Source organism: Solanum verrucosum, unplaced genomic scaffold (assembly GCF_900185275.1).
Source record: "Solanum verrucosum unplaced genomic scaffold, falcon-dt-bn FXZP01000297.1, whole genome shotgun sequence".
Lineage (NCBI taxonomy): Eukaryota > Viridiplantae > Streptophyta > Magnoliopsida > Solanales > Solanaceae > Solanum > Solanum verrucosum.
The window spans coordinates 71,808-91,964 of record NW_026020215.1 but is presented as its reverse complement, the minus strand read 5'-3'; the positions used below and the strand labels follow the sequence as shown (position 1 = coordinate 91,964).

Genomic DNA, 20,157 nt, shown 5'->3' with positions numbered 1-20,157 from the left:
CAGGAGTGATAACTATGAGAGGCAAGTGGTCATCCCAATTACCTTTGAAATCCATGATGCATGCCCTCACCATGTCCTCTAGAGTCTGAATTGTGCGCTCTGCTTGGCCATCGGTCTGAGAATGAAAAAGCAGTAATAAGGTTCACCTTCGAACCCAAATTCTTCTGGAAAGAATTCCAAAATTGAGCGATGAATCGTGCACCCTTATCTAAGATTATAGACACAGGAACTCCATGAAGTCGAACTATTTCTTAAATATATTATCTGGCATAATCCTCGGCTAAATTTGTAGTCTTTACTAGCAAGAAATAGGCTGATTTAGTTATCAGATCTACAATCAGCCGATCAAATCATGTTGTCTGCGAGATCGCGGCAAAGCAGTAATGAAGTCCATATTAATCATCTCCCATTTCCATTTCGGAAGATCTATGTTCTGAGCCATACCACCGGGCCTTTTGTGTTCTACCTTGAGTTGTTGGTAGTTCGGGAACTTAGCAACGAACTCCATAATGAACCTCTTCATACTACTCCACCAATATACTTCTCTCAAGTCATTGTACATCTTTGTGGAGATAGGATGGATCGAATATCTAGAACTATGAGCTTTTTTCACATTTGGTACACACAATCTACCTTGGTATCTCAATACACCATCTCCCCATTGTTCAAAAGTCATAACCTTTTGCTTATGAACATTTGCCTTTAGTTCAAGTAAAAGATTGTTGTTTCTCCTTAACTTCAGACACTAGTGATGATTTATCCCCATTCATCACCATAACTCCACCTTCACTGGAATCCAAGAGACAGACTCCCAAACGGGTAAGTCTATGAACCTCCTAAACCAATTCCTTCTTGCCTTTCTCAACATGAGCAGTACTCTTCATGGACAACCTACTCAAAGCATCAGCAACAACATTAGCCTTACCTGGGTGATAAAGGATATTTATGTCGTAATTCTTGAGCAACTCTAACCACCTCATTTGTCTGAGATTAAACTCCTCCTGACTGAAAACATACTGGAGACTCTTGTGGTCTGTGAACACATCCACATAATCACCATATAAATAGTGACACCACATTTTGAGGACAAACACTACTGCTACCAACTCATGATAATGAGTTGGATAATTCTTCTCATGAATCTTAAGCTGTCTGGAGGCATATTTTATGGCCTTACCATTTTGCATTAATACACAAGCAAGTCCAACTCTGGACACATCGCAATAAACAACGAATCCTTTTGTACCCTCTGGTAGGGTCAACACTGGAGCAGTAGTCAACTGATTTTTCAATTCCTGAAAGCTCTTCTCACGAGCTTCAGACCATTGAAACTTAGCTATTTTCTAAGTCAACTTAGTCAACGGGGATGAAATAGATGAAAACCCTTTAACAAACCTTTTGTAGTAACCAAACAATCCTATGAAACTCCTTATATTAGTTGGAGATGTGGGTCTGAGAAAGTTCTGCATTGCTTCAATCTTTTGAGTGTCAACATGGATCCATTCGCCCGGTACAATATGGCCTAAGAACGCCACATACTTATGACAAAACTCACACTTAGAAAACTTGGCATATAATTCTCGATCTTTGAGAGTCCGAAGGACTATTCTGAGATGACTAGCATGATCCTCCTCATTCCTCAAATAAATCAGTATGTTATCAATAAATACGTTAACAAACATGTCAAGATACGACTTAAAACACTGTGTTCATAAGATCCATGAACGTTGCAAGTGCATTTTTCAAGCCAAAAGATATCACAAGGAATTCATAGTGACCATAACGGGTCCTGAATGTTGTCTTCGGGATGCCACTTTCTCTCACTTTCAACTGATGATAGCCAGATCTGAGGTCTATCTTAGAGAAGCAAATGGCACCCTTAAATTGATTGAAAAGGTCATCAATCATCGAAAGGGGATACTTATTCTTTATGGTGACCTTGTTCAACTGGCAATAATCGATACACATCCTAAGGGAATCATCTTTCTTTCTCACGAATAAGATCGAAGCGCCCCAAGGTGAGACACTTGGTCGGATGAAACCCTTATCAAGAAGATCTCTCTACTGCTCTTTTAACTCTTTAACTTAGCTGGAGCCATTCTATATTGCGAAATAGAGATAGGTTGAGTATCGAGAAAAATGTCTATTTTGAAGTCTATTTCTCTCTCAGGAGGGACTCCGGGAAGATCATCCGGAAAGACCTCTGGAAACTCACTCACAACTGGAACTGACTGAATAAGCGGGGTCTCAACACTAGAGTCATTAACTCAGACTAAGTGATAGATGCACCCCTTAGAGACAAACTTTATGGCCTTAAGGTATGAAAAGAAACGACCCTTAGACATTGTTGAACTACTCCTCCACTCTAAAACAGACTCATTAGGAAACTGAAACTTGACTACTCGAGTTCTACAATCAACTGAGGCATAACAAGCATGAAGCTAGTTCATACCTAGAATAACATCAAAGTCCACCATATCTAGCTCAACTAAGTCAGCCATGGTGTCCTTGTGATTGACAAAGATGGTACAATCATGATAGGTTCTTTCTGCTAGAATAGAATCACCAATAGGGATGGAAATACTGATAGATTCTTTCTGCTAGAATAGAATCACCACCAGGGATGGAAACACTGAAAGGCACAAGAAGATAACTAGGACCCTAATTGTTTTTTAAGATTTTTTTCTATATTTTAATTTCAAAACTTATTTGATAGTATAAGAATCTTATACACCGATACTACACAAAACTTAAACTCGATAGAATCGTGTAACACATTTATATATATTTCTATTTCTTTGTATTATATAGATATAGATATAGATGTGACAATAGAAGCAAGTATATTTAGTATTCTTGTGAATTGATATGACCACATTATGCATTTATGGTGTTTAGTACGAGTAGAAAAGTATTTGATGTCTTCTGATTCATGTGAGTGGTTCTTAGCCAAAGGAACCCCACCTATTCATTTATCTTTGAATTATTAGGGATATTTTGTCATGATTTTTCTTTCTGTATTATTGAATGATCATATAATCCTTTAATTTTTTCAAACAACTCTCTTTGGTCTTTCTATCAAACTTGAGAAAAAACCAGTCAACTAATTAAATAAATATATGTAATCATTGTTATAATTATATACTTATATAGACGGATTTGATTCGATTATATTTTGCTTAAAACTCAAATCAAATAAATATTAATAAAAAGTAAATACATAATATTCGATGCATAATTTTCTACAAAAAGTTATTTTTAAGAAAAAATGAAAATCAAACAAAAAAGTCCTATTTTTTCTTTATTTTTAATTATTTTTCATGAAACACCGAGGTAGAAACGAGAATTGTACCAAAAAACATTCAAATGCAACTTAAATGGACCATTCGTGGAGGTACATTACACAGATTTCTAGAAAAAATTGGAATCAAATAGGTAGCTTGTAAGTTGCTTAAATAGTTTAACTTGTAAGCAATTTTCAAAAGTCATGCATGATGTAATTATTTCCTCTAACTTGTAAGTAGCTCAAATGGGCAACTTGCAACCAATTTTCTAAAAAGCCTTGCACTAATTTCGTTCGACTTACGATCAAGCAAGCAGCTTGACAATAACTTTTAAAAAGTCTCAGCAATAACTTCCTTAAAAGTCCTGCATTAACTTCTTTTCTTTTACAATTAAAAAGTCAATTTAATCATTTATATATTAGTTAGAAGTTTAATAGTATATCAATTTCTCTCTGGCCAAAAGGATTTTTCCTTTCTCTATATACTTGTCTTTGATGTATTTATTTTATAGTTTTCATTTCGTAACACTTGTTGAACACAAAACTTTATCATCTCGAGAAAATACCTTGAATGCATTAAAGGTACAAACTTTGTTTTCTTAATTAAAGACAAATTCTAGACTTAGCATTAAATTAAGATTGTGTCAAGACAATGATATTTCTTCAACGTAATCTTGATTCTTGATATTGAAATATCTTATCATTAAAAATCTTCTTATATTATGAAATATAAAAAATATATATCACTATTTGAAGATAGTTATCAAATTCCAAATCTATATTATGATGGGATCGACACACAATGCATTAACTTGTCTGAGCGAACAAGCTTTACATGATATGTGATTTCAGATATTCATAAAAAAGATGAAATAGATTCATGTAATAAAGTCTTTTGAAGAAAAACATCTTATTCATAAATATTATCTTTAAGTTATGTTGGTCTTTAACATTTTAATATTAATAACTAGATTCATGTAATAAAGTCTTTTGAAGAAAAATATCTTATTCATAAATATTATCTTTAAGTTATGTTGGTCTTTAACATCTTAATATTAATAATTAGTTATTTGCTTATTTTGGAGTACAAAGAAGTTACCCTTCCCTTATCGTTAGTGGCTGATTTTTTCAATCGTTGGTGCACATTTTATTGTGAATTATACTTGATAGAATGTGTGCGTCCACTCTCAGTCAATGGACCAGGTTCCTTGACTCAGCAAGAATAATAACGAAGAGTAAATAATAATAAGAACACAACACAAGCAGTTTACGTGGAAACCTCCTTGCTCAAGGGAGTAAAATCATGACCTGTCACACAGGATTTTCAACTGTTTTCACTAATCTTCCTTAAGCAAAAGCGAACAACAGTTACAATCAACGTGAGAAAAGGTTATTAATCTCACAACCAAGTAATAACTCTATTACTTGAAAAGCCTAAGCAGATGCCACACTGCCCAGGCCACTAAGCTATCACCACTAGACAACTTAGGATTCAACTAAGCAACACACAGGTTGCCTACTAAACCATCTACTCTAGATGACTTAGACTTTGGCTAAGCAACAAAAAAGATGTTGCCCACTAAATCAGTTACCCTTAACCGATTTAGACTTTTCAACCAAAACACAATATCTGAATCCTTTATAGATTTAGGAACAGATTAACAATGTTCGTGCAAAAGAAATAATCCTAAGACAACTAAGCTTGCAGCTCTATCAGGTCTCTGTTGTTCTTGAGGATGATTCTTCACTTTTGTTAGCCTTTGCAAGAGTTCTTCAGAGTTTTCAAGTTGCAAAAACTAAGGTTATGACTATTGGTCATAATCTTTAATAGGAATAGTCACAACCTTCGAGGCAATGCCATTGATTGAGGTTTCTGCCACTTCTGCCACGGTTGGAGACTATGCACCAACCAATTGTACTTTTTCCAGCCTAGCAGTTGTGTGTATATTTGCGCCCGGGATCAGATCGAGATCAGGTCTCTTTACAAGGTCCCAGAGTTTGTCAAATCATCAAAACTACAATTAACAATATTCCTTAGACCATCTCCAACCCACCTCTATTTTACTATCCATTCTCTATATTTGTAGAGTAAAATAGAGAATGGGCACTCCAATCCACCTCCATATTAATCTTTATTCTCTATTTATAGAGGGGTGAATAGTAGTACTCCAAATTTGAAGAACTACTATTCACCTCTCTATTACACTTTTTCATTATTTTAATATTATTTTATTATTTTGTAATGAACATATTATTTTACATATAATACTATTAATTAAATATCTAATATTTGTGATTCTTTTTAAATATAATATAATATTTTAAGAAATATATTATTTAAGATATAATATTTTCATCTCGAATTGATGATATTTTTTTTAAAATTTTTTTTGTCACTAACATAATTTGAAAATCTATGATTTGAACAATTTTTAACTAAACATAAAAAAATTTAAGGATGAAAATGCTCATTTTTAACTCTGTAATGCATTAATAGAGCATTTATGGGAGCAACGTCATAATCTTAAAAGTTGAGTATTTATGTAATTGTATATCATTAATGATTTCTTTTATTTGACTGTCCATTAATTTGTTTATAATGGAATATTTGCTTGCAAATTATGTTATTTAAAAATTTAGAATAAAATGTTATTTTATATTAAATAAAGAATTTGAAAAATAAAATATTATATCACATGAAAATTATATAAAATAATTAATTGGAAAACGAAAAAGACGAAGAAATGATATATATTATGAATTAAGAAAATAAGAATGAAATAGAAATAATAATATAATATTAAGGAAAAAAAATATTATTTTTAAAAAAGTAAAATAGAGAATTGGATGAAAAAATAGAGAACTCTATATTTAGTAGGATTGGAGATGCTCTTAAAATTAGATTATCTTTGTGCAACAATTTCTATTTTTGTAGGTGGCATTGCATTACTAATTACTCATATGGGTATCAATGCTCATTAGGTTTAATTGCCTTTCGTCTAATGATTCAACGTGGTCACCTATGATAATTGTAGGGGGACTCAACAAGATTGGAGGTCTAAAGCAAAATTTAAGAGAGGGGTCCTAATATTTTATTTTTCATCATATATATTTTTATTTAAAATCTATTTTTCTAGTTTTTTAGATGTGAAGTCATTAGCTACTATTTTATAATCGATTTGTTTTAGTAATTTCTTTTCAATTGATAATATTACTAATCCATCCAATCTCTCTTGAGATATTGTTGATCTTAAATAAGATTTAATCAACTTTAGTTTTGAAAAACTTCTTTCGGGGTTGAGGCAACGGTTACAGGGACTGTTAACATTATTCTATAAGCAATATTTTGTATTTGGAAAAGAATAAAGTCTTTTTATTTGATTGAGTATTTTTATTAGATCATTATCTTCTACTTATATTATATCTCTTAACACTTTTAATTCAAAGAATAAATATAAACCATTAAAATTAGAATAACTTTTATGTGTTAAAGAAAGTTCAAGCTTAAGACAATGTTTTTTCAAAATTTTATCATCTAGTGATCTCAATTTACCACTAAATAAGAAACCAAAAATAATTTCATATTCTACAAATCTATTTTGGAATATATATATATAAGTAATCAAATCTAATTTCAAGGGACTTTTCGATTTCGATATCAATATTTTCATCAAATTATTTCTCATGAAATTCAGGTTCTATATTCATCTCATATGTAGTTTTGTTAGTATAAATCATAACATTCATAGTACATATAATTTCTTTTAAAAAAAAAACATTTATAAGTAATTTTTTTTAAAAAGGAGCCCCCCCAAAAAATATGGGCGCCCTAGCGATGGCTTTAGTCGCCTAGGGGTTAAGACGGCCCTGGATAATTGCTTAGTCAATTAAAATATTATTATTTTACTTCTTATTACTCTATTATATCTTGTAATTTATGCAATATCTAAATCATTTATCTAGAGTTCGGAGTAAAAAGAATAACAAAATTGATCAAATTTTTTGAAAGGGCAAACAATTTGAAGATAAAATCAAAAGGGCACATTTGGGTTAAATCATTAATGGCGTTAAAACAATTTGATTCTTTTGGAGAAGAAAATATATTATTTTTTGGGACCCCACACATCATATTCAGACTTAACAATATATATTCACATGCAAACAAGTCCATTATGATAAAGAGCATGGAGACCAAGTCCTTACTGCTATGCACAAATGAATAACAAACAAAATCACATGAATACTACTATTTTAACTCAAATTATTCTCTAAATCTAACCTTAACAGAACAGGACCACCATATTACGAGACACCATTCTCAAAAGATTACAAAAATCTAACTATTGTTATGCATGATTGAATAAGATACGAAACGACATGAATACTACTATTTTAACTCAAATAAACAAATAATTTTTTCCTAAATCTAACATAACAGAAAAGGACCACCATATACAAGACAAAATTCTCAAAAGATTACAAAAAAAAAAAAAACAGAACTCATCCCAATGCACAAATCAATCAAACCTAAAATCATATGAATACTACTATTTCAACTCAAATAACCAAGTAATTTATTCTATAATCTAAGAATATTATACAAATGGCAAACCCTAACTATGATGCTTTAAAATCATAAACATAATAAAATAAGAAAAATGATTTACTAACCTACAACCACAAATATCCACAGATGCTAACAACTTTGTAACCCTAGCCGCGAAGAAAGATGGTATTTGCTTTGAAACCCTAGCCTCGAAATGAAGATTGTTGTGAAATTGTTTCTTAAGGAAAGGATGAAATGAGGGGGAAAAGAGTGAAATTAGGACTTTAAGTCGTCTATATGGAGGTAGGGTGTTTGACGTACACATGTGGAGTCCATGTGGCATTTTAGTACACACATGGATGTTTCCGTTAAACAGAAGGGTAAGTGTGGTCCAGTAGTTAGATGGGAAGGGAATTTTTGAGCCGAAATATAGTTTAAGAGTATATTTAAGCTATTGCGAATAGTTTAAGGGTAGTTTTTACCCTTTTTCATTAATTTTATGATTTTAAATATATCATGTGAAAAATTAAAATTAAGATATTATAAAACTAAGAAAAACGAACATTCCTTTTTAAATGAACTAAAAAAAATTAAGACAAACAAATGAAAATAGAGGCATATTATATATAAACATAGTAGACCTAGCTTGAAGAGATCGTAATGCCGTCACTTGCCGCCGGCCAGCCTTTACTGATGGCTGGTCAGCCTCTGTCTATTGTAGACTATCGCCCCTAGTAAATTCAAAGCCTATCGTAGCATCTGAGAGCCCTAGCACATCCATGGAGAAGTCATTCGCTGGCTCGTTGGTTACTAAAATTCCTATTACGGAATCTATCTCTCGCAAGGAGGTGGTTATGGTGCAAGGTGTGCCACATATTAAATGGACTGAGGACGAAGTAGATACAATGAATAGGATAGAAAATCTTCAATATGCGGTTGTAGGTAAATTTACATATGAATGGGTGGATCTTGATGAATTAAGGAGGATTATTCCTCTACAATGTGATATTACAGGTGGCTGTCAGATCGGATTATTTCGTAATAAGCATATTCTCATTCGAATGACAAAACAAGCAGATTTTTATCAATCCCATTTCAAAGGGAGCTTTTTATTATATACTATGCAAGGATGTTTATTCATATTTAATGCGCACTCTTATATACGACCCAAGATTTAACATAAAAGAAGAGACCACAAAGACTTTAGCATGGATATCCTTTCCGAACTTGCTCCCCACGTACTTTGCTAAAGAGTGTATGTTCTCTTTAGCTACAGCAGTGGGTAAACCTGTGCAACTTGATCCAGCTACGATTAATAAAACTCATCCAGATTTTCCTAAATCAATTGTGGTGGACATTGTGAATGATATTACAGGAGATAGTAGGAAAGAGGTGGTGCATATAAAATATGATTATGTCCCTAAGTATTGTAATGAATGCAAGATGCAAGGCCATGATATAGAAGATTAATTGCAGAAATAACTCCAAGACATATAATACAGGATTTCAAGGAGTGATGGAAAAAAGGATAGTAAAGGAGCAGAATCAGCAGTACGAAGAACCCACAATTCCTTTTGCCCACAAGTTCTAGAAAGGGAAAGCTCGAGTACTTTCAAGTGGTAGAGTAGTAGGAGATCCAGGTGTGTGGAAAGTTACGAAGAAAAAGTCTCCAATCAGTCAACCTCCGCTGTTGGAGAACAAATTTGCTGCAGCAGAGGAATCTTCTACAAATGAAGCATGTAGCAGTCACAAAAACATTGAGACAAATTCCACAGAAAGTGTTAAGGATCACATCAGCTGTATTACCAAAGATCCTAATGCTAAAATCAATCAACAGCAACATGAAGAATCTTCAAAAGCATGGGTCACTAGAGCATTTGGAAAGCAAAATGAATCTGTTAAACTTGCAGAACCTGAACATCCTGCACCATCAAGCCATAGTTATAGTCAAGTAGAAGATAAGAAAAATGAAGTTACAGATGATCAGCAAGAGAAGCAGTTTAATCATGAATTAGAGATTAATATCATAAATGTTCAAGTCATGTCAGAATCCAAAGAGCAAGATAATCAAGTCAATCAAGAGTTCACAGGTAGTAGTAGCACAATTGGTGAAAAAACGGAAGAGTCATCTACTGGGGATACTGTGACAGGGATAGGCAATGCAGATTTGGTTGAAGTGGAAGTTGAACAGGAAAATGCTTTTGCAATTATGGAGATTCCAAAACCATTGCAAACTAATGAACAATTTATGGTTCATTCTCCTAACAAAGTTATTCATGATATTATTACCCACAATGTAGGGGAAGTGCAGTGTAATGTCTCAGATTCTAATCAAATTGCTAAAGGCATTGTGGAAACAAAGGAATTTGATGAGATGTGGGATGCTATCCCATTGGAAGCTGATGTATTGCCAAGATGTTGACGAATGCAAGGAAAGGAAAGAAAAATTGTAATGGAGATAAGGTGTTACCCACCAGAGTTCAGCCTAAAAGATCCAAATCAGTCTCTAGTTATCAATGAAGGCCCTCATTTGGAATATTAGGTCGGTGAAGTCTCAACAAGCCTTTCAAAGAGTAAAGATGCTTCATAATTATCACAAGTTCACTTTTATTTTGCCTGCTGGAACCATTTCAGCATATTAATGAGATTCATAAGTATAAGAGAAGGTTGAAGATGAAATTAGCCTTGTCTAATTGCAATGGAAAGATTTAGTTATTCATTAATCATGATATTATTACTTATGTACTGAAGGTTACTGATCAACAACTCACTGTGCAGTTACAGGATCAAAATCAAGCTCTCAACTTTGTTGTCACACTAGTTTATGCCAAGTGTTCAACAAATGAGAGGTTGACGTTATGGGATGATATTTATCAAGTTGCAGCTACTATGCCAACTCCATGGTTGATAGGAGGGGACTTTAATGTTGTATTGAATTCTGAAGAAAAGATTGGTGGTTTACCAGTATGTGATGCTGAACATGAGAATTTTGAAACCTGTATATCTTCTTGTGATCTTACTGAAATTCCTTTTAAAGGGAGTCCATTCACCTGGTGGAATGGTAGAGCAGGTAATGACTGCATTTTTGAAAGTTTGGATATAATTCTTGTCAATCAAGTGATGTAGGAAAAGTTTAATCTTATGGAGGTGGAACATCTTTCTAGAACCGGTTCAGATCATGCCCCAATGTTTCTTACATGTGAAGACAGATTGTCCAGACATAAGAAACCTTTTAGGTTTCTCAAATTCTGGACTGAAAATCCCTCTTCTATTGAGGTGGTAAGGCATAATTGGTGTTCAAATGGGGCCCAAGACCCTTTCTTGGAGTTTAAGGCTAACATCAAGAATGTGAAGTCTGTGTTGACTAAGTGGAGTAAGGATAATTATGGAGACATATTCAAGCAATTAATAATCAGGGAAGACATTGTCAAGATCAAGGAGAAACTGTTTGAAGAAGTACCCACTACTGAAAATAGAGAAGTGTTACAAAGAGCCCAAGAAAAAGTTAAAAGATATCTTCATTTTGAAGAAATCTTTTGGCAGAAGAAAGCAGGATATGATTGGTTTGAAAATGGTGACAAAAATACTAGATTTTTTCACAGTATTGTAAAGGGGAGGAGGAAGAGGTTGCATCTGAATAGAATTCGAAATTCTAAGGGCACCTGGATAGAGGAAGAGGGTGAAATAGCTACAGAGGCTATTAATTTTTATAATGCTCAGTTCATGTAGGAAAGAGATGCTATTGCTTTCCCTTTGTTGAGGCATATTCCCATGCTTATTAATGAGGAGGATAATGCTTCTCTGTGTCAGCTGCCTACCATGGAAGAGGTTAGAAATGCAGTTTTTAGCTTAAATGGAGATAGTGCAAGTGATCCTGATGGGTTGACCGGCAGATTTTATCAGAGTTGTTGGAAAGTATTAGGTAATGATGTGGTTAAAATGGTTAAAGAATTTTTCAGAGGTAATACTCTTCCTAAGTCCATTACTCATACTAACTTGGTCCTATTATCTAAGAAGGAACATATCCAGTCTTTCACAGACTTAAGACCAATTAGTTTGAGTAATTTCATCAATAAGATTATTTCAAGAATTGTGCATGATAGAATTGAAGGGTATCTGCCTAAATTGATTTCTTTCAATCGATCTGGTTTTGTAAAGGGTAGAAGTATCATTGAAAATGTTCTGTTGACACAAGAGATTGTTACTGAGATCAGTAAAAGAGGTAAACCAACAAATGTTGTAATAAAGTTGGATATGGCAAAGGCATATGACAGAGTTTCATGGTTTTATTTGATGAAAGTGTTAAAAAAAATGGGTTTTACTGAAACTTTTGTGGATTTGATCTGGAGATTATTGTCCAATATTTGGTATTATGTACTAATTAATGGACAATCGCATGGTTTATTTCATTCCACCAGAGGGGTTAAGCAAGGAGATCCTCTTTCTCCGGCTTTGTTTATTTTATCAGCCGAAGTTCTTTCTAGAGTGTTGAATGCTTTATTTGAGGATGGTCGTTTTGTGGGATATGGGATGCCTAAGTGGAGTACGAAGATTAATCATCTTTCATATGCAGATGATACTATTATTTTTGCGTCTGCTGATAGGTATTCCTTGAAGAAGATAGTTTCAGTTTTACAAGCTTATGAGACACAATCAGAACAAAAATCAACAAGGAGAAGAGTGGTTTTTTCATGCATCAGAATGCAGCTGCAACACATAAGCAATTGGTTGAAGAGTGCACAGGTATATCTAGAGGTCAATTTCCATTGAAGTATCTTGGTTGTCCTATTTCCCATGCCAAGAAAAGAAAGATACATTATGCAGATCTAATTCAAAAGGTCAAGTCAAGGTTACAGGCTTGGAAAGGTAACATGCTCTCTTATGGGGGAAAAATGTTCTTATTTCTAGTGTTCTTCAAAGTGTCCCTATTCATATCCTTTCTGCTGTTGTCCCACCTATTTGGGTAATGAAAGAGCTACATAGAATTCTTGCTAAGTTTTTTTGGAGCAATAAGGTTGAGTGTCACGCCCCGAGCTACCCCCAAGACGCGGACACGGGACCTAGGACCACAAGTGATCCCAAGCTAACCCTGCTGGCATGATCATGAGCATACTAAAGAAAATAAACTGATGCGGAAGCTAATTCATAAATAAATCTGAAAAGATGGGGAATACCCATATACTATAACTGAATATATCAAATCTGAGAGTTTAATACAAAAGACATATCAAACTCAAAACACTAAGCTGAATCTAACTATGTCTGAAATAAGCCTCTAAACTGACTAGAAATGCTGGGACAGGCCCCAGCTAAGTCTAGCAAAAACTGAAACTAAAGGACTAAACTACTGAAAAGAACTCATGACTATTGTCCTCGGAGAATGAGGACTCACCACTGATTCTGCTGAACTGGAGATCGGGAACCGATCTAAGCGTGATCTGGATGCTGAGAACCTGAACCTACATCACGAGAAGATGTAGCGCACGTATGCGTCAGTACTTGAAAGGTACTGAGCATGCAGGATGGAGTAAAGCTGAAATAACATATAACTGAACAAAGCATACTGAGCAATGATATAATCTGAACATGATATAGATACTGAAATACTGAATACTGAGCTAACTGAATGCAATGACCAAATTTATAACATGCTGAGACTGAATACTGATTGTACTGAAATATGGTCAATGCAATAGAGTCTGACTGAACTGTGGGAGCTACTAATAACCGACATAAAACCACATGAGCTAAATGTGGAGTCCGATGTATACGCCCCATCGAGAGGACCCAATATACCCTGCCAGAGGTATAGAGGCATGCTGGCGTGATCACTAAACTGATGTTGCCCACAGAGGGGACTTACACCTACGTGGCTCGTAGTTCTGGGACTATATGGGTACGCTGAAACCCTAGTCCAACTCGGTATTATGCTACTCCCAATGAATTAAGTAGTTAACTGGTTATGACTGAATTTCTGTAAATACTAGATAGCTCGAACTGAACATGCAAACTGAGAATGCAACAATTAATCTGATAATGATGCATTCATAAACTGAGGCATGTAAAACTGAATACTGAAATATCTGACCTAGCATGTGTAATTCAAGAACTAAAGAAATACATAGCTAGGGTTCTGAAATTCATGCGATAAACTGAGCAATAACATGATGATATGATTTGGAACATTTAAATAACTAATTCATGATGATCTACTATAATTCTAGAAACCCTAGGTCTGTTCATAATCATGGAATCAAGAATCTGATTGAATTCTAAGGACCTAATGGGCGAAAGGAACCCACTAGTGAGATCCCACATACCTGGTGACGAATTCCACGGAGAAATCTTTTGATTTCGGGGCTGGAACTGATGGAACCTTGTTGCGTTCTTGAACTAGGGTTCTTGGCCTTTTTCTCCCTTCTTGCTTCTAATTTTCTAAGTTTTGATTAATGAATTTGACTTAGGTAAGTTCTAGTTATGTTTCTAGGCTTAAACTAATTAAAACCTCATGATTTAGGGTCTAAACGACGTATCTTAGGGGTTAAACGAAATAGGAAAAGACCAAAAGACCCTTAAATTAGCTGCTGTCGGAGTGACTGACGGACCTGACTGACGGTCCGTCAATCAATCGACGGTCCGTCGATTGGGTCCGTAGATGGAGTCTGCCCGACAGGGCTTCACTAAAACGGGCATAACTTTTTACTCGGAGGTCGGAATTTAGCAAACTTGGTGGCGTTGGAAAGATAATTCAATTATCTATCTAAACATAGGTCATGGGACACATAATTCATTTTGTGCTAAAAGTTATGACCATCTGAAGTTGACCCATCAGAATTTTCAGCTAGTTTAGCTGCTATCCTTCGATCTACGGTCAGACCTACGGACCGTGGATCGAACGACGGTCCGTGCTGGTCAACCGTAGCTCATGTCAGAGGCTGGGTAAGGAGGTCTTGATCCACGGACATAGACCACGGACTGTGGTCTGATCTACGGACCGTGGGTCTGCCCGTGAGTCGAGACTTAACCAATTTTCTGAGCTGGCTGGGGAGGGGTTGCAGTGGTGAACCACGGACCACCAGCACGGGCCGTGGTCTGACCTACGGTCCGTGGATGGTGACCGTAAGTTGCACCTGCAACTTCTCAAAATCTGCACTTTTGTCTATTTTGAATACGGGGTGTTACATTGAGGGTAAGAGAAAGCATTGGGCTGCCTGGGAGAAAGTTTGCTTACCAAAACAAGAAGGGGGTTTGGGTTTTATATCTATTTTTGAAGTGTCAAAAGCTATTCATGCTAAGCTTTGGTGGAAGTTTAGGACACATAACACTGTTTGGGCTAATTTCATATGGAATAAGTACTGTAAAAAGCAAATACCTTCACTTGTTCAATGGAAGGGAGGATCTCAGTTATGGAAAAACATGTTACAAAATAGGGAGGTTACTGAAAAATTTCTGTGGTGGGAACCTAAAAGAGGTACTTTATCAGTTTGGTATGATAATTGGACTCAACTTGGTCCATGATATAATCACCAAATAGAAGTACAATCTTGTCATTCATTGATGGATATTGAAGTTTTTATGAAGGAAACGGGTTGGAACTATGAGGAAATGCAACATCACCAACCTATTAATGTTATTGATCATGTTAAACAACACTTGAATCATGTGAGGCAATCTGATGAGGGAGATAAGCCTTGGTGGATCAAGACGAGTTCCGACAAGTTTATAGTAAAGAGTGCATGGGATGTGTTGAGAAAAAGAGAAGAGATAAATGGTTTTTTTTCAGAAAATTTGGATGCAAGAGATTCCATTTAAAATCTCATTTTTTGGCTGGAAGGTTTGGACAAATAGGGTACCAGTAGTTGTTGGTTTAGCTCATTGGAATCCCAACTTGTCACAGTTATGTTGTTGTTGTACTGTACCTAAAAGGGAAACCATAGAACATCTTTTTTTAAAGGGGGAGGTTGCTATATCTGTATGACAATATTTTTCTAAAGCTGCAGGTATATTAGGGCCATGGATACAGGTCAAGCAGGCTATGATAAAATGGTGGGAAGCTAAGGTGAATTCTAGACAAAAGCTAATCTTCCAAGCAATACCTACTGTAATGACCCGGATCCGAAAAGTCATTTTTGATAATTTTGAATAGTTAATTAATTTGCGGGTAATTTATTTATTATTAATAATAATAGGCCAAGTCTGAAATATTAAAATAAGTTACTAGGGTTTATTACTTTTAATACATATTATTTTATTTAGGAAAAAGAATAAGAAAGGAGTCTGGCAATAATTAACCTACGGCTTCAACATGGAGGCAGTTTGGTGCCGCAAGAAAATTGTTTCGTGCTTGAGGTAAACCTCAACTTCAACTTTTATTATTTGTAGTAATTCTAGGATAGATAGTATACATTAGTATAATTATATATCTTTGAGAGAGTCTAAATTTTAGTTATTGTTGTTGGAAATTTCGGCCAGAAATAATGGGAAGTATATTATATTTAAGAATTATGTAATGGCGATATCATTTAATGAATCTAATGATCTAATGATGGGTTAATCACTTGAGACTATATTTTTGAATAATATAGGCAAGTTTGTGCATATTGACTCGTTACTGTTATTATTTTATTATTATTATAATTGAATGTGAAACGAGTTGAAAGTTTGATTGTTGTAAATTAACTTCTGCCCCTTTATGTACGTATGTTTGGAATTGGAAGGGAATGCATCAGTGGCCGATCATTATGTAATGATGGCCACATGATTATTAATTAATTATGATAATCAACTAATGATTTTGGTTTTGAATTTTAAGTTGTATGTTGTAGTTAAGTTTAGTGGTTATGACATTAATTTTTGGTTTCACAATTTTCTTATAATTATCACATATGATTCAAGCTTTGAAATATTGAGACATGTAATTAAATATTAGGTGCATGATATCATATGAATATCATTATATTTATGATATTTGGAGAAATTGGAACTTAACCATAGGCTTGAAATTCGGAAAACATGAGAGTTGACATGTTAATTGGCACCAAGATTAAGAACTTGATTATAAAGTGAGTGAATTTTTGGCTAAGTTTAATATATCTTAAAGACATTTGTATGAGTTATCCTTTGAGACTGTTTCTTGTGTTTAAGACTTTTGTTGAGTAAGTAAGCCAGGCCAAGGGTTCGCTTGGGGACAACAATGGTTCTCGAGTGCCGGTCCCGCCCATTGTGTAGGCTCGGGGCGTGACAAGATACACATGAAAGTAAACTTAAATGTTAGCTCAAATATTGTTATGTGAATTTTTCTTGACATTCATCTAAAAAAGAGAAGCATGAATTAGACGAAGCGAATTGGGAATTTGGATAGGCAGCAAGCTATTACTATGGCTCTAATTAACAATATTTTTATACCAAGTGAAAATGATCCCAAAAAAGTGTCTTGAAAGATCTAAAAAATTATTTGGCATTATCACAGTTTGTATCTTCTTCATATTAGAAAAAAGAGAAAACTTGGAAGTTTATATAGATAGTATCTGGCCGGAGCAATGTCTACCCTTACAATCAAAGAAATTTTCTTTATGCAATTGATACCTTTGCCCATCGGAGCTTACTCCGTTATCCAAATCAACGGTAGTTGGGAAGTGAAAGTTGCTACGAAGGTAAATAAGAAAATCAGAGAGAGTTCGAGTTCAGTTGCCATGAAGGAGTGTCGAAAAATAGTCCAAAAAAATTAAAATCGAATAAAATCAAAATCTATAACCAAATAGAATCCTATATTGAAATTCAATTTCATGGGTTTGTCTGCGGATTCTTCAATTTACAAAAGATAGAATTCTTCTATGGATTTGTCAAGCCTTACTTCCTAAAGAAAAATCAAACTTTGAACAAAGAAAATTACCTTGAAATAGTTATTGCAATGAATCTCGTTCTTCCGGTAACACTAGCGGCAAGAATTTGGAATAGAATAATCTTTGCAGCACTAGATGAGATTGAGGTTAGGGTAGGGGTGAAATTTCAAAGTAGAACTGAAATTGGGTTTATAGTAGGTTAAACCGTATAAGGCAAAAAATTGGGTTTAGTAAAAATTTAGAATTAAATGTATAAATAATTGTAAAATGTTATCCGCAGTAACGTCTTCCTATTTAACGTCATCCCTCATTAACTTTTGTCCGTTTATTCTTTTGAAAGACTATTATGTTATTACCAACAACATTTATTTTAGTTTTAGAAGGTTTCAAAAAAATATATTATTACTGTAAATTGATTTAAATAATAGCTTAGTTTGGTCAAAAATCCAGAGTTATAGTATGTCTATTTTGTTTTTGTTCTTTGTAGTAAAAAAAAGTAAGGTGAAAATCTTAGATAAGTTGCCATTGAAACATGTTCTTTATAACCTACAAAGATGAAACAATCATCGCGTGATCATATCCCCTTATCCGAACTAACTCCTACCCCATGAAATGATTTCTCTGATATTAACAATTGTTGCAACGTTCCCTTCAACTATCTGAAGGTGGTGCATTTACACAGTGGGAAAACAAATTTCTCTCCTCTATTCCACCCTCTTCACTCTAGATGAAGGTGGTGCATTTACATTGCGTCGACCACCTATTAATTTTAGTTTAGATCGCCAATTCAGAGATCCACTCAAGTGAAACATAGCCCCAACTACCTCTCATGGTTGCTAACACTCTACTAAAAGTCTCTAGGAGCTTTGCCTGGTCCAAAATCAATAAATCTTTTTAAAAAAAACTTCATCTAGTAGAATATTCTCTACTTTAAGTTATAGTGTATTATACAATTCTGATGCCCTTCATGTAAATAAGTGATACCTCATGATCATCTCACCTTAGATATCTCCAAAAAGTACCCATCTACATTTACAAGCCTATGTGTAACATTTTGAAAATTGAAAAATTGGATTAAAAAGGGAAAAGTCACATTTTTAGCATTGGTGCATACACTATGAGTCCTAGCTACGGATCGTAGGAAGGAAGTTGTAGAGTTGATATTGAGTTTTTGGAAATGTTGAGTCTTTGAGGTTGGACCTACGAGTGAACATGAAGGGTCGTTGTTTGTACTACGGGTCGTAGATGGGTTCCATAGAAGAGTCCCAGACTTAGTGAAATTTTGTGCTTGAAATTGGGTTCTACGAGCCGTAGGACATGGTTCCGTGGGAAATGGATGAATTTTTGAGTTTCTGAACTTGGTACTACGATTGACTAGTATGGGCCGTAAAAGGTGTACAGATCGTAGGTCCAAGCCGTATATCACTTCCGACAGTTAATTCTTAAGGTATTTGGGTCTTTTCCTATGCATTTAATACCTATACTATGTCATTTTGACCTTTATTTTAAAACCTATAACTACCTTTCAACTCTTAAAACTGTTGGGTTTTATCATGGTGTGAATGGAAAATAAGAATGAGAAATTCGAAAATGTGGGGGAACCAATTTGGAGGGAAAATGAAAAGTCATTTCAAATGGAAAGTCTTTGAAAATGAAAAGTCATTTCTCCCATATTGGTAGAAGAAAGGAAAAATGTTGTCCTTATATTAGGAAACACTTCTTTTAACTCTTAAAAGGTTAAGAAGAAGGTGCCCCCTCGTGCCATCGTCGTCCCTCGGCTTCGGCTTCGGATTTGGATTTGGAAAATGATTTGATTGTAATATTTTTGGACAAAATTTATTTAATCAATCTCATTAATTGATTTCCTTTCTCTTATAAATTAATTTAGAGTTTTAATTAATTAACATAATTAATTTCGCGTAATAAAATTATTTGAAATTCATGTGTAACGGTAAAGTCATTCTGAAGGGACCTGTTCCTTCCGAAAAGACGTTATTTTTTCCAAAAGACACAACATTCTAGAAAGACATGTTTGAACAGATGCGTTCACACCATTGTTCGAATAGATGCGTTCATTGCTGCAAGTGACAATAAATAGACAGTCTTTTTTCTGGTTTTCAACACTGAAAATTTTATCTCTCTGCATACATTTTCTTACAAAAACAAAATTGTTGATCGACTAAGTCTGTGTGTACTCTCGTTGTTGTTTTTGCTTTCGCTAAAATTAGTGTAGTTTGAGGTACCGCTACTTCTCTAATAGTTAATCCGTTTATCTTGGGAGGAATTAATCTGTAACCTCGGGTACTTTAGGGGATTAAATTTCTTTAGGAAACACAGTGGGTTCTATGGACTCATATTATTTATTTGTTGTCTGTTTCATCTATTTTATGTTTCTATTTTTACTAACCTAAGTACAGGAGATAACAAGCTTAAGAAATTTAATTTGGTTTTTGTATTTAATGTTTCTAGAGATTAAAACCTTTCTG

General features: G+C 34.3%; 1 protein-coding gene across 1 annotated transcript in view; it reads right to left on the bottom strand.

The window, feature by feature from the left end:
- Positions 1–17,753, bottom strand: part of LOC125830644 (uncharacterized) — a 141,313-nt gene extending 123,560 nt beyond the window's left edge. Inside the window, exon 1 of the mRNA XM_049509819.1 lies at positions 17,750–17,753. The gene's annotated coding sequence lies outside the window, so the exon portion shown is untranslated. The remainder of the gene's footprint in view (positions 1–17,749) is intronic.
- Between the last annotated feature and the right edge of the window lie 2,404 nt (positions 17,754–20,157).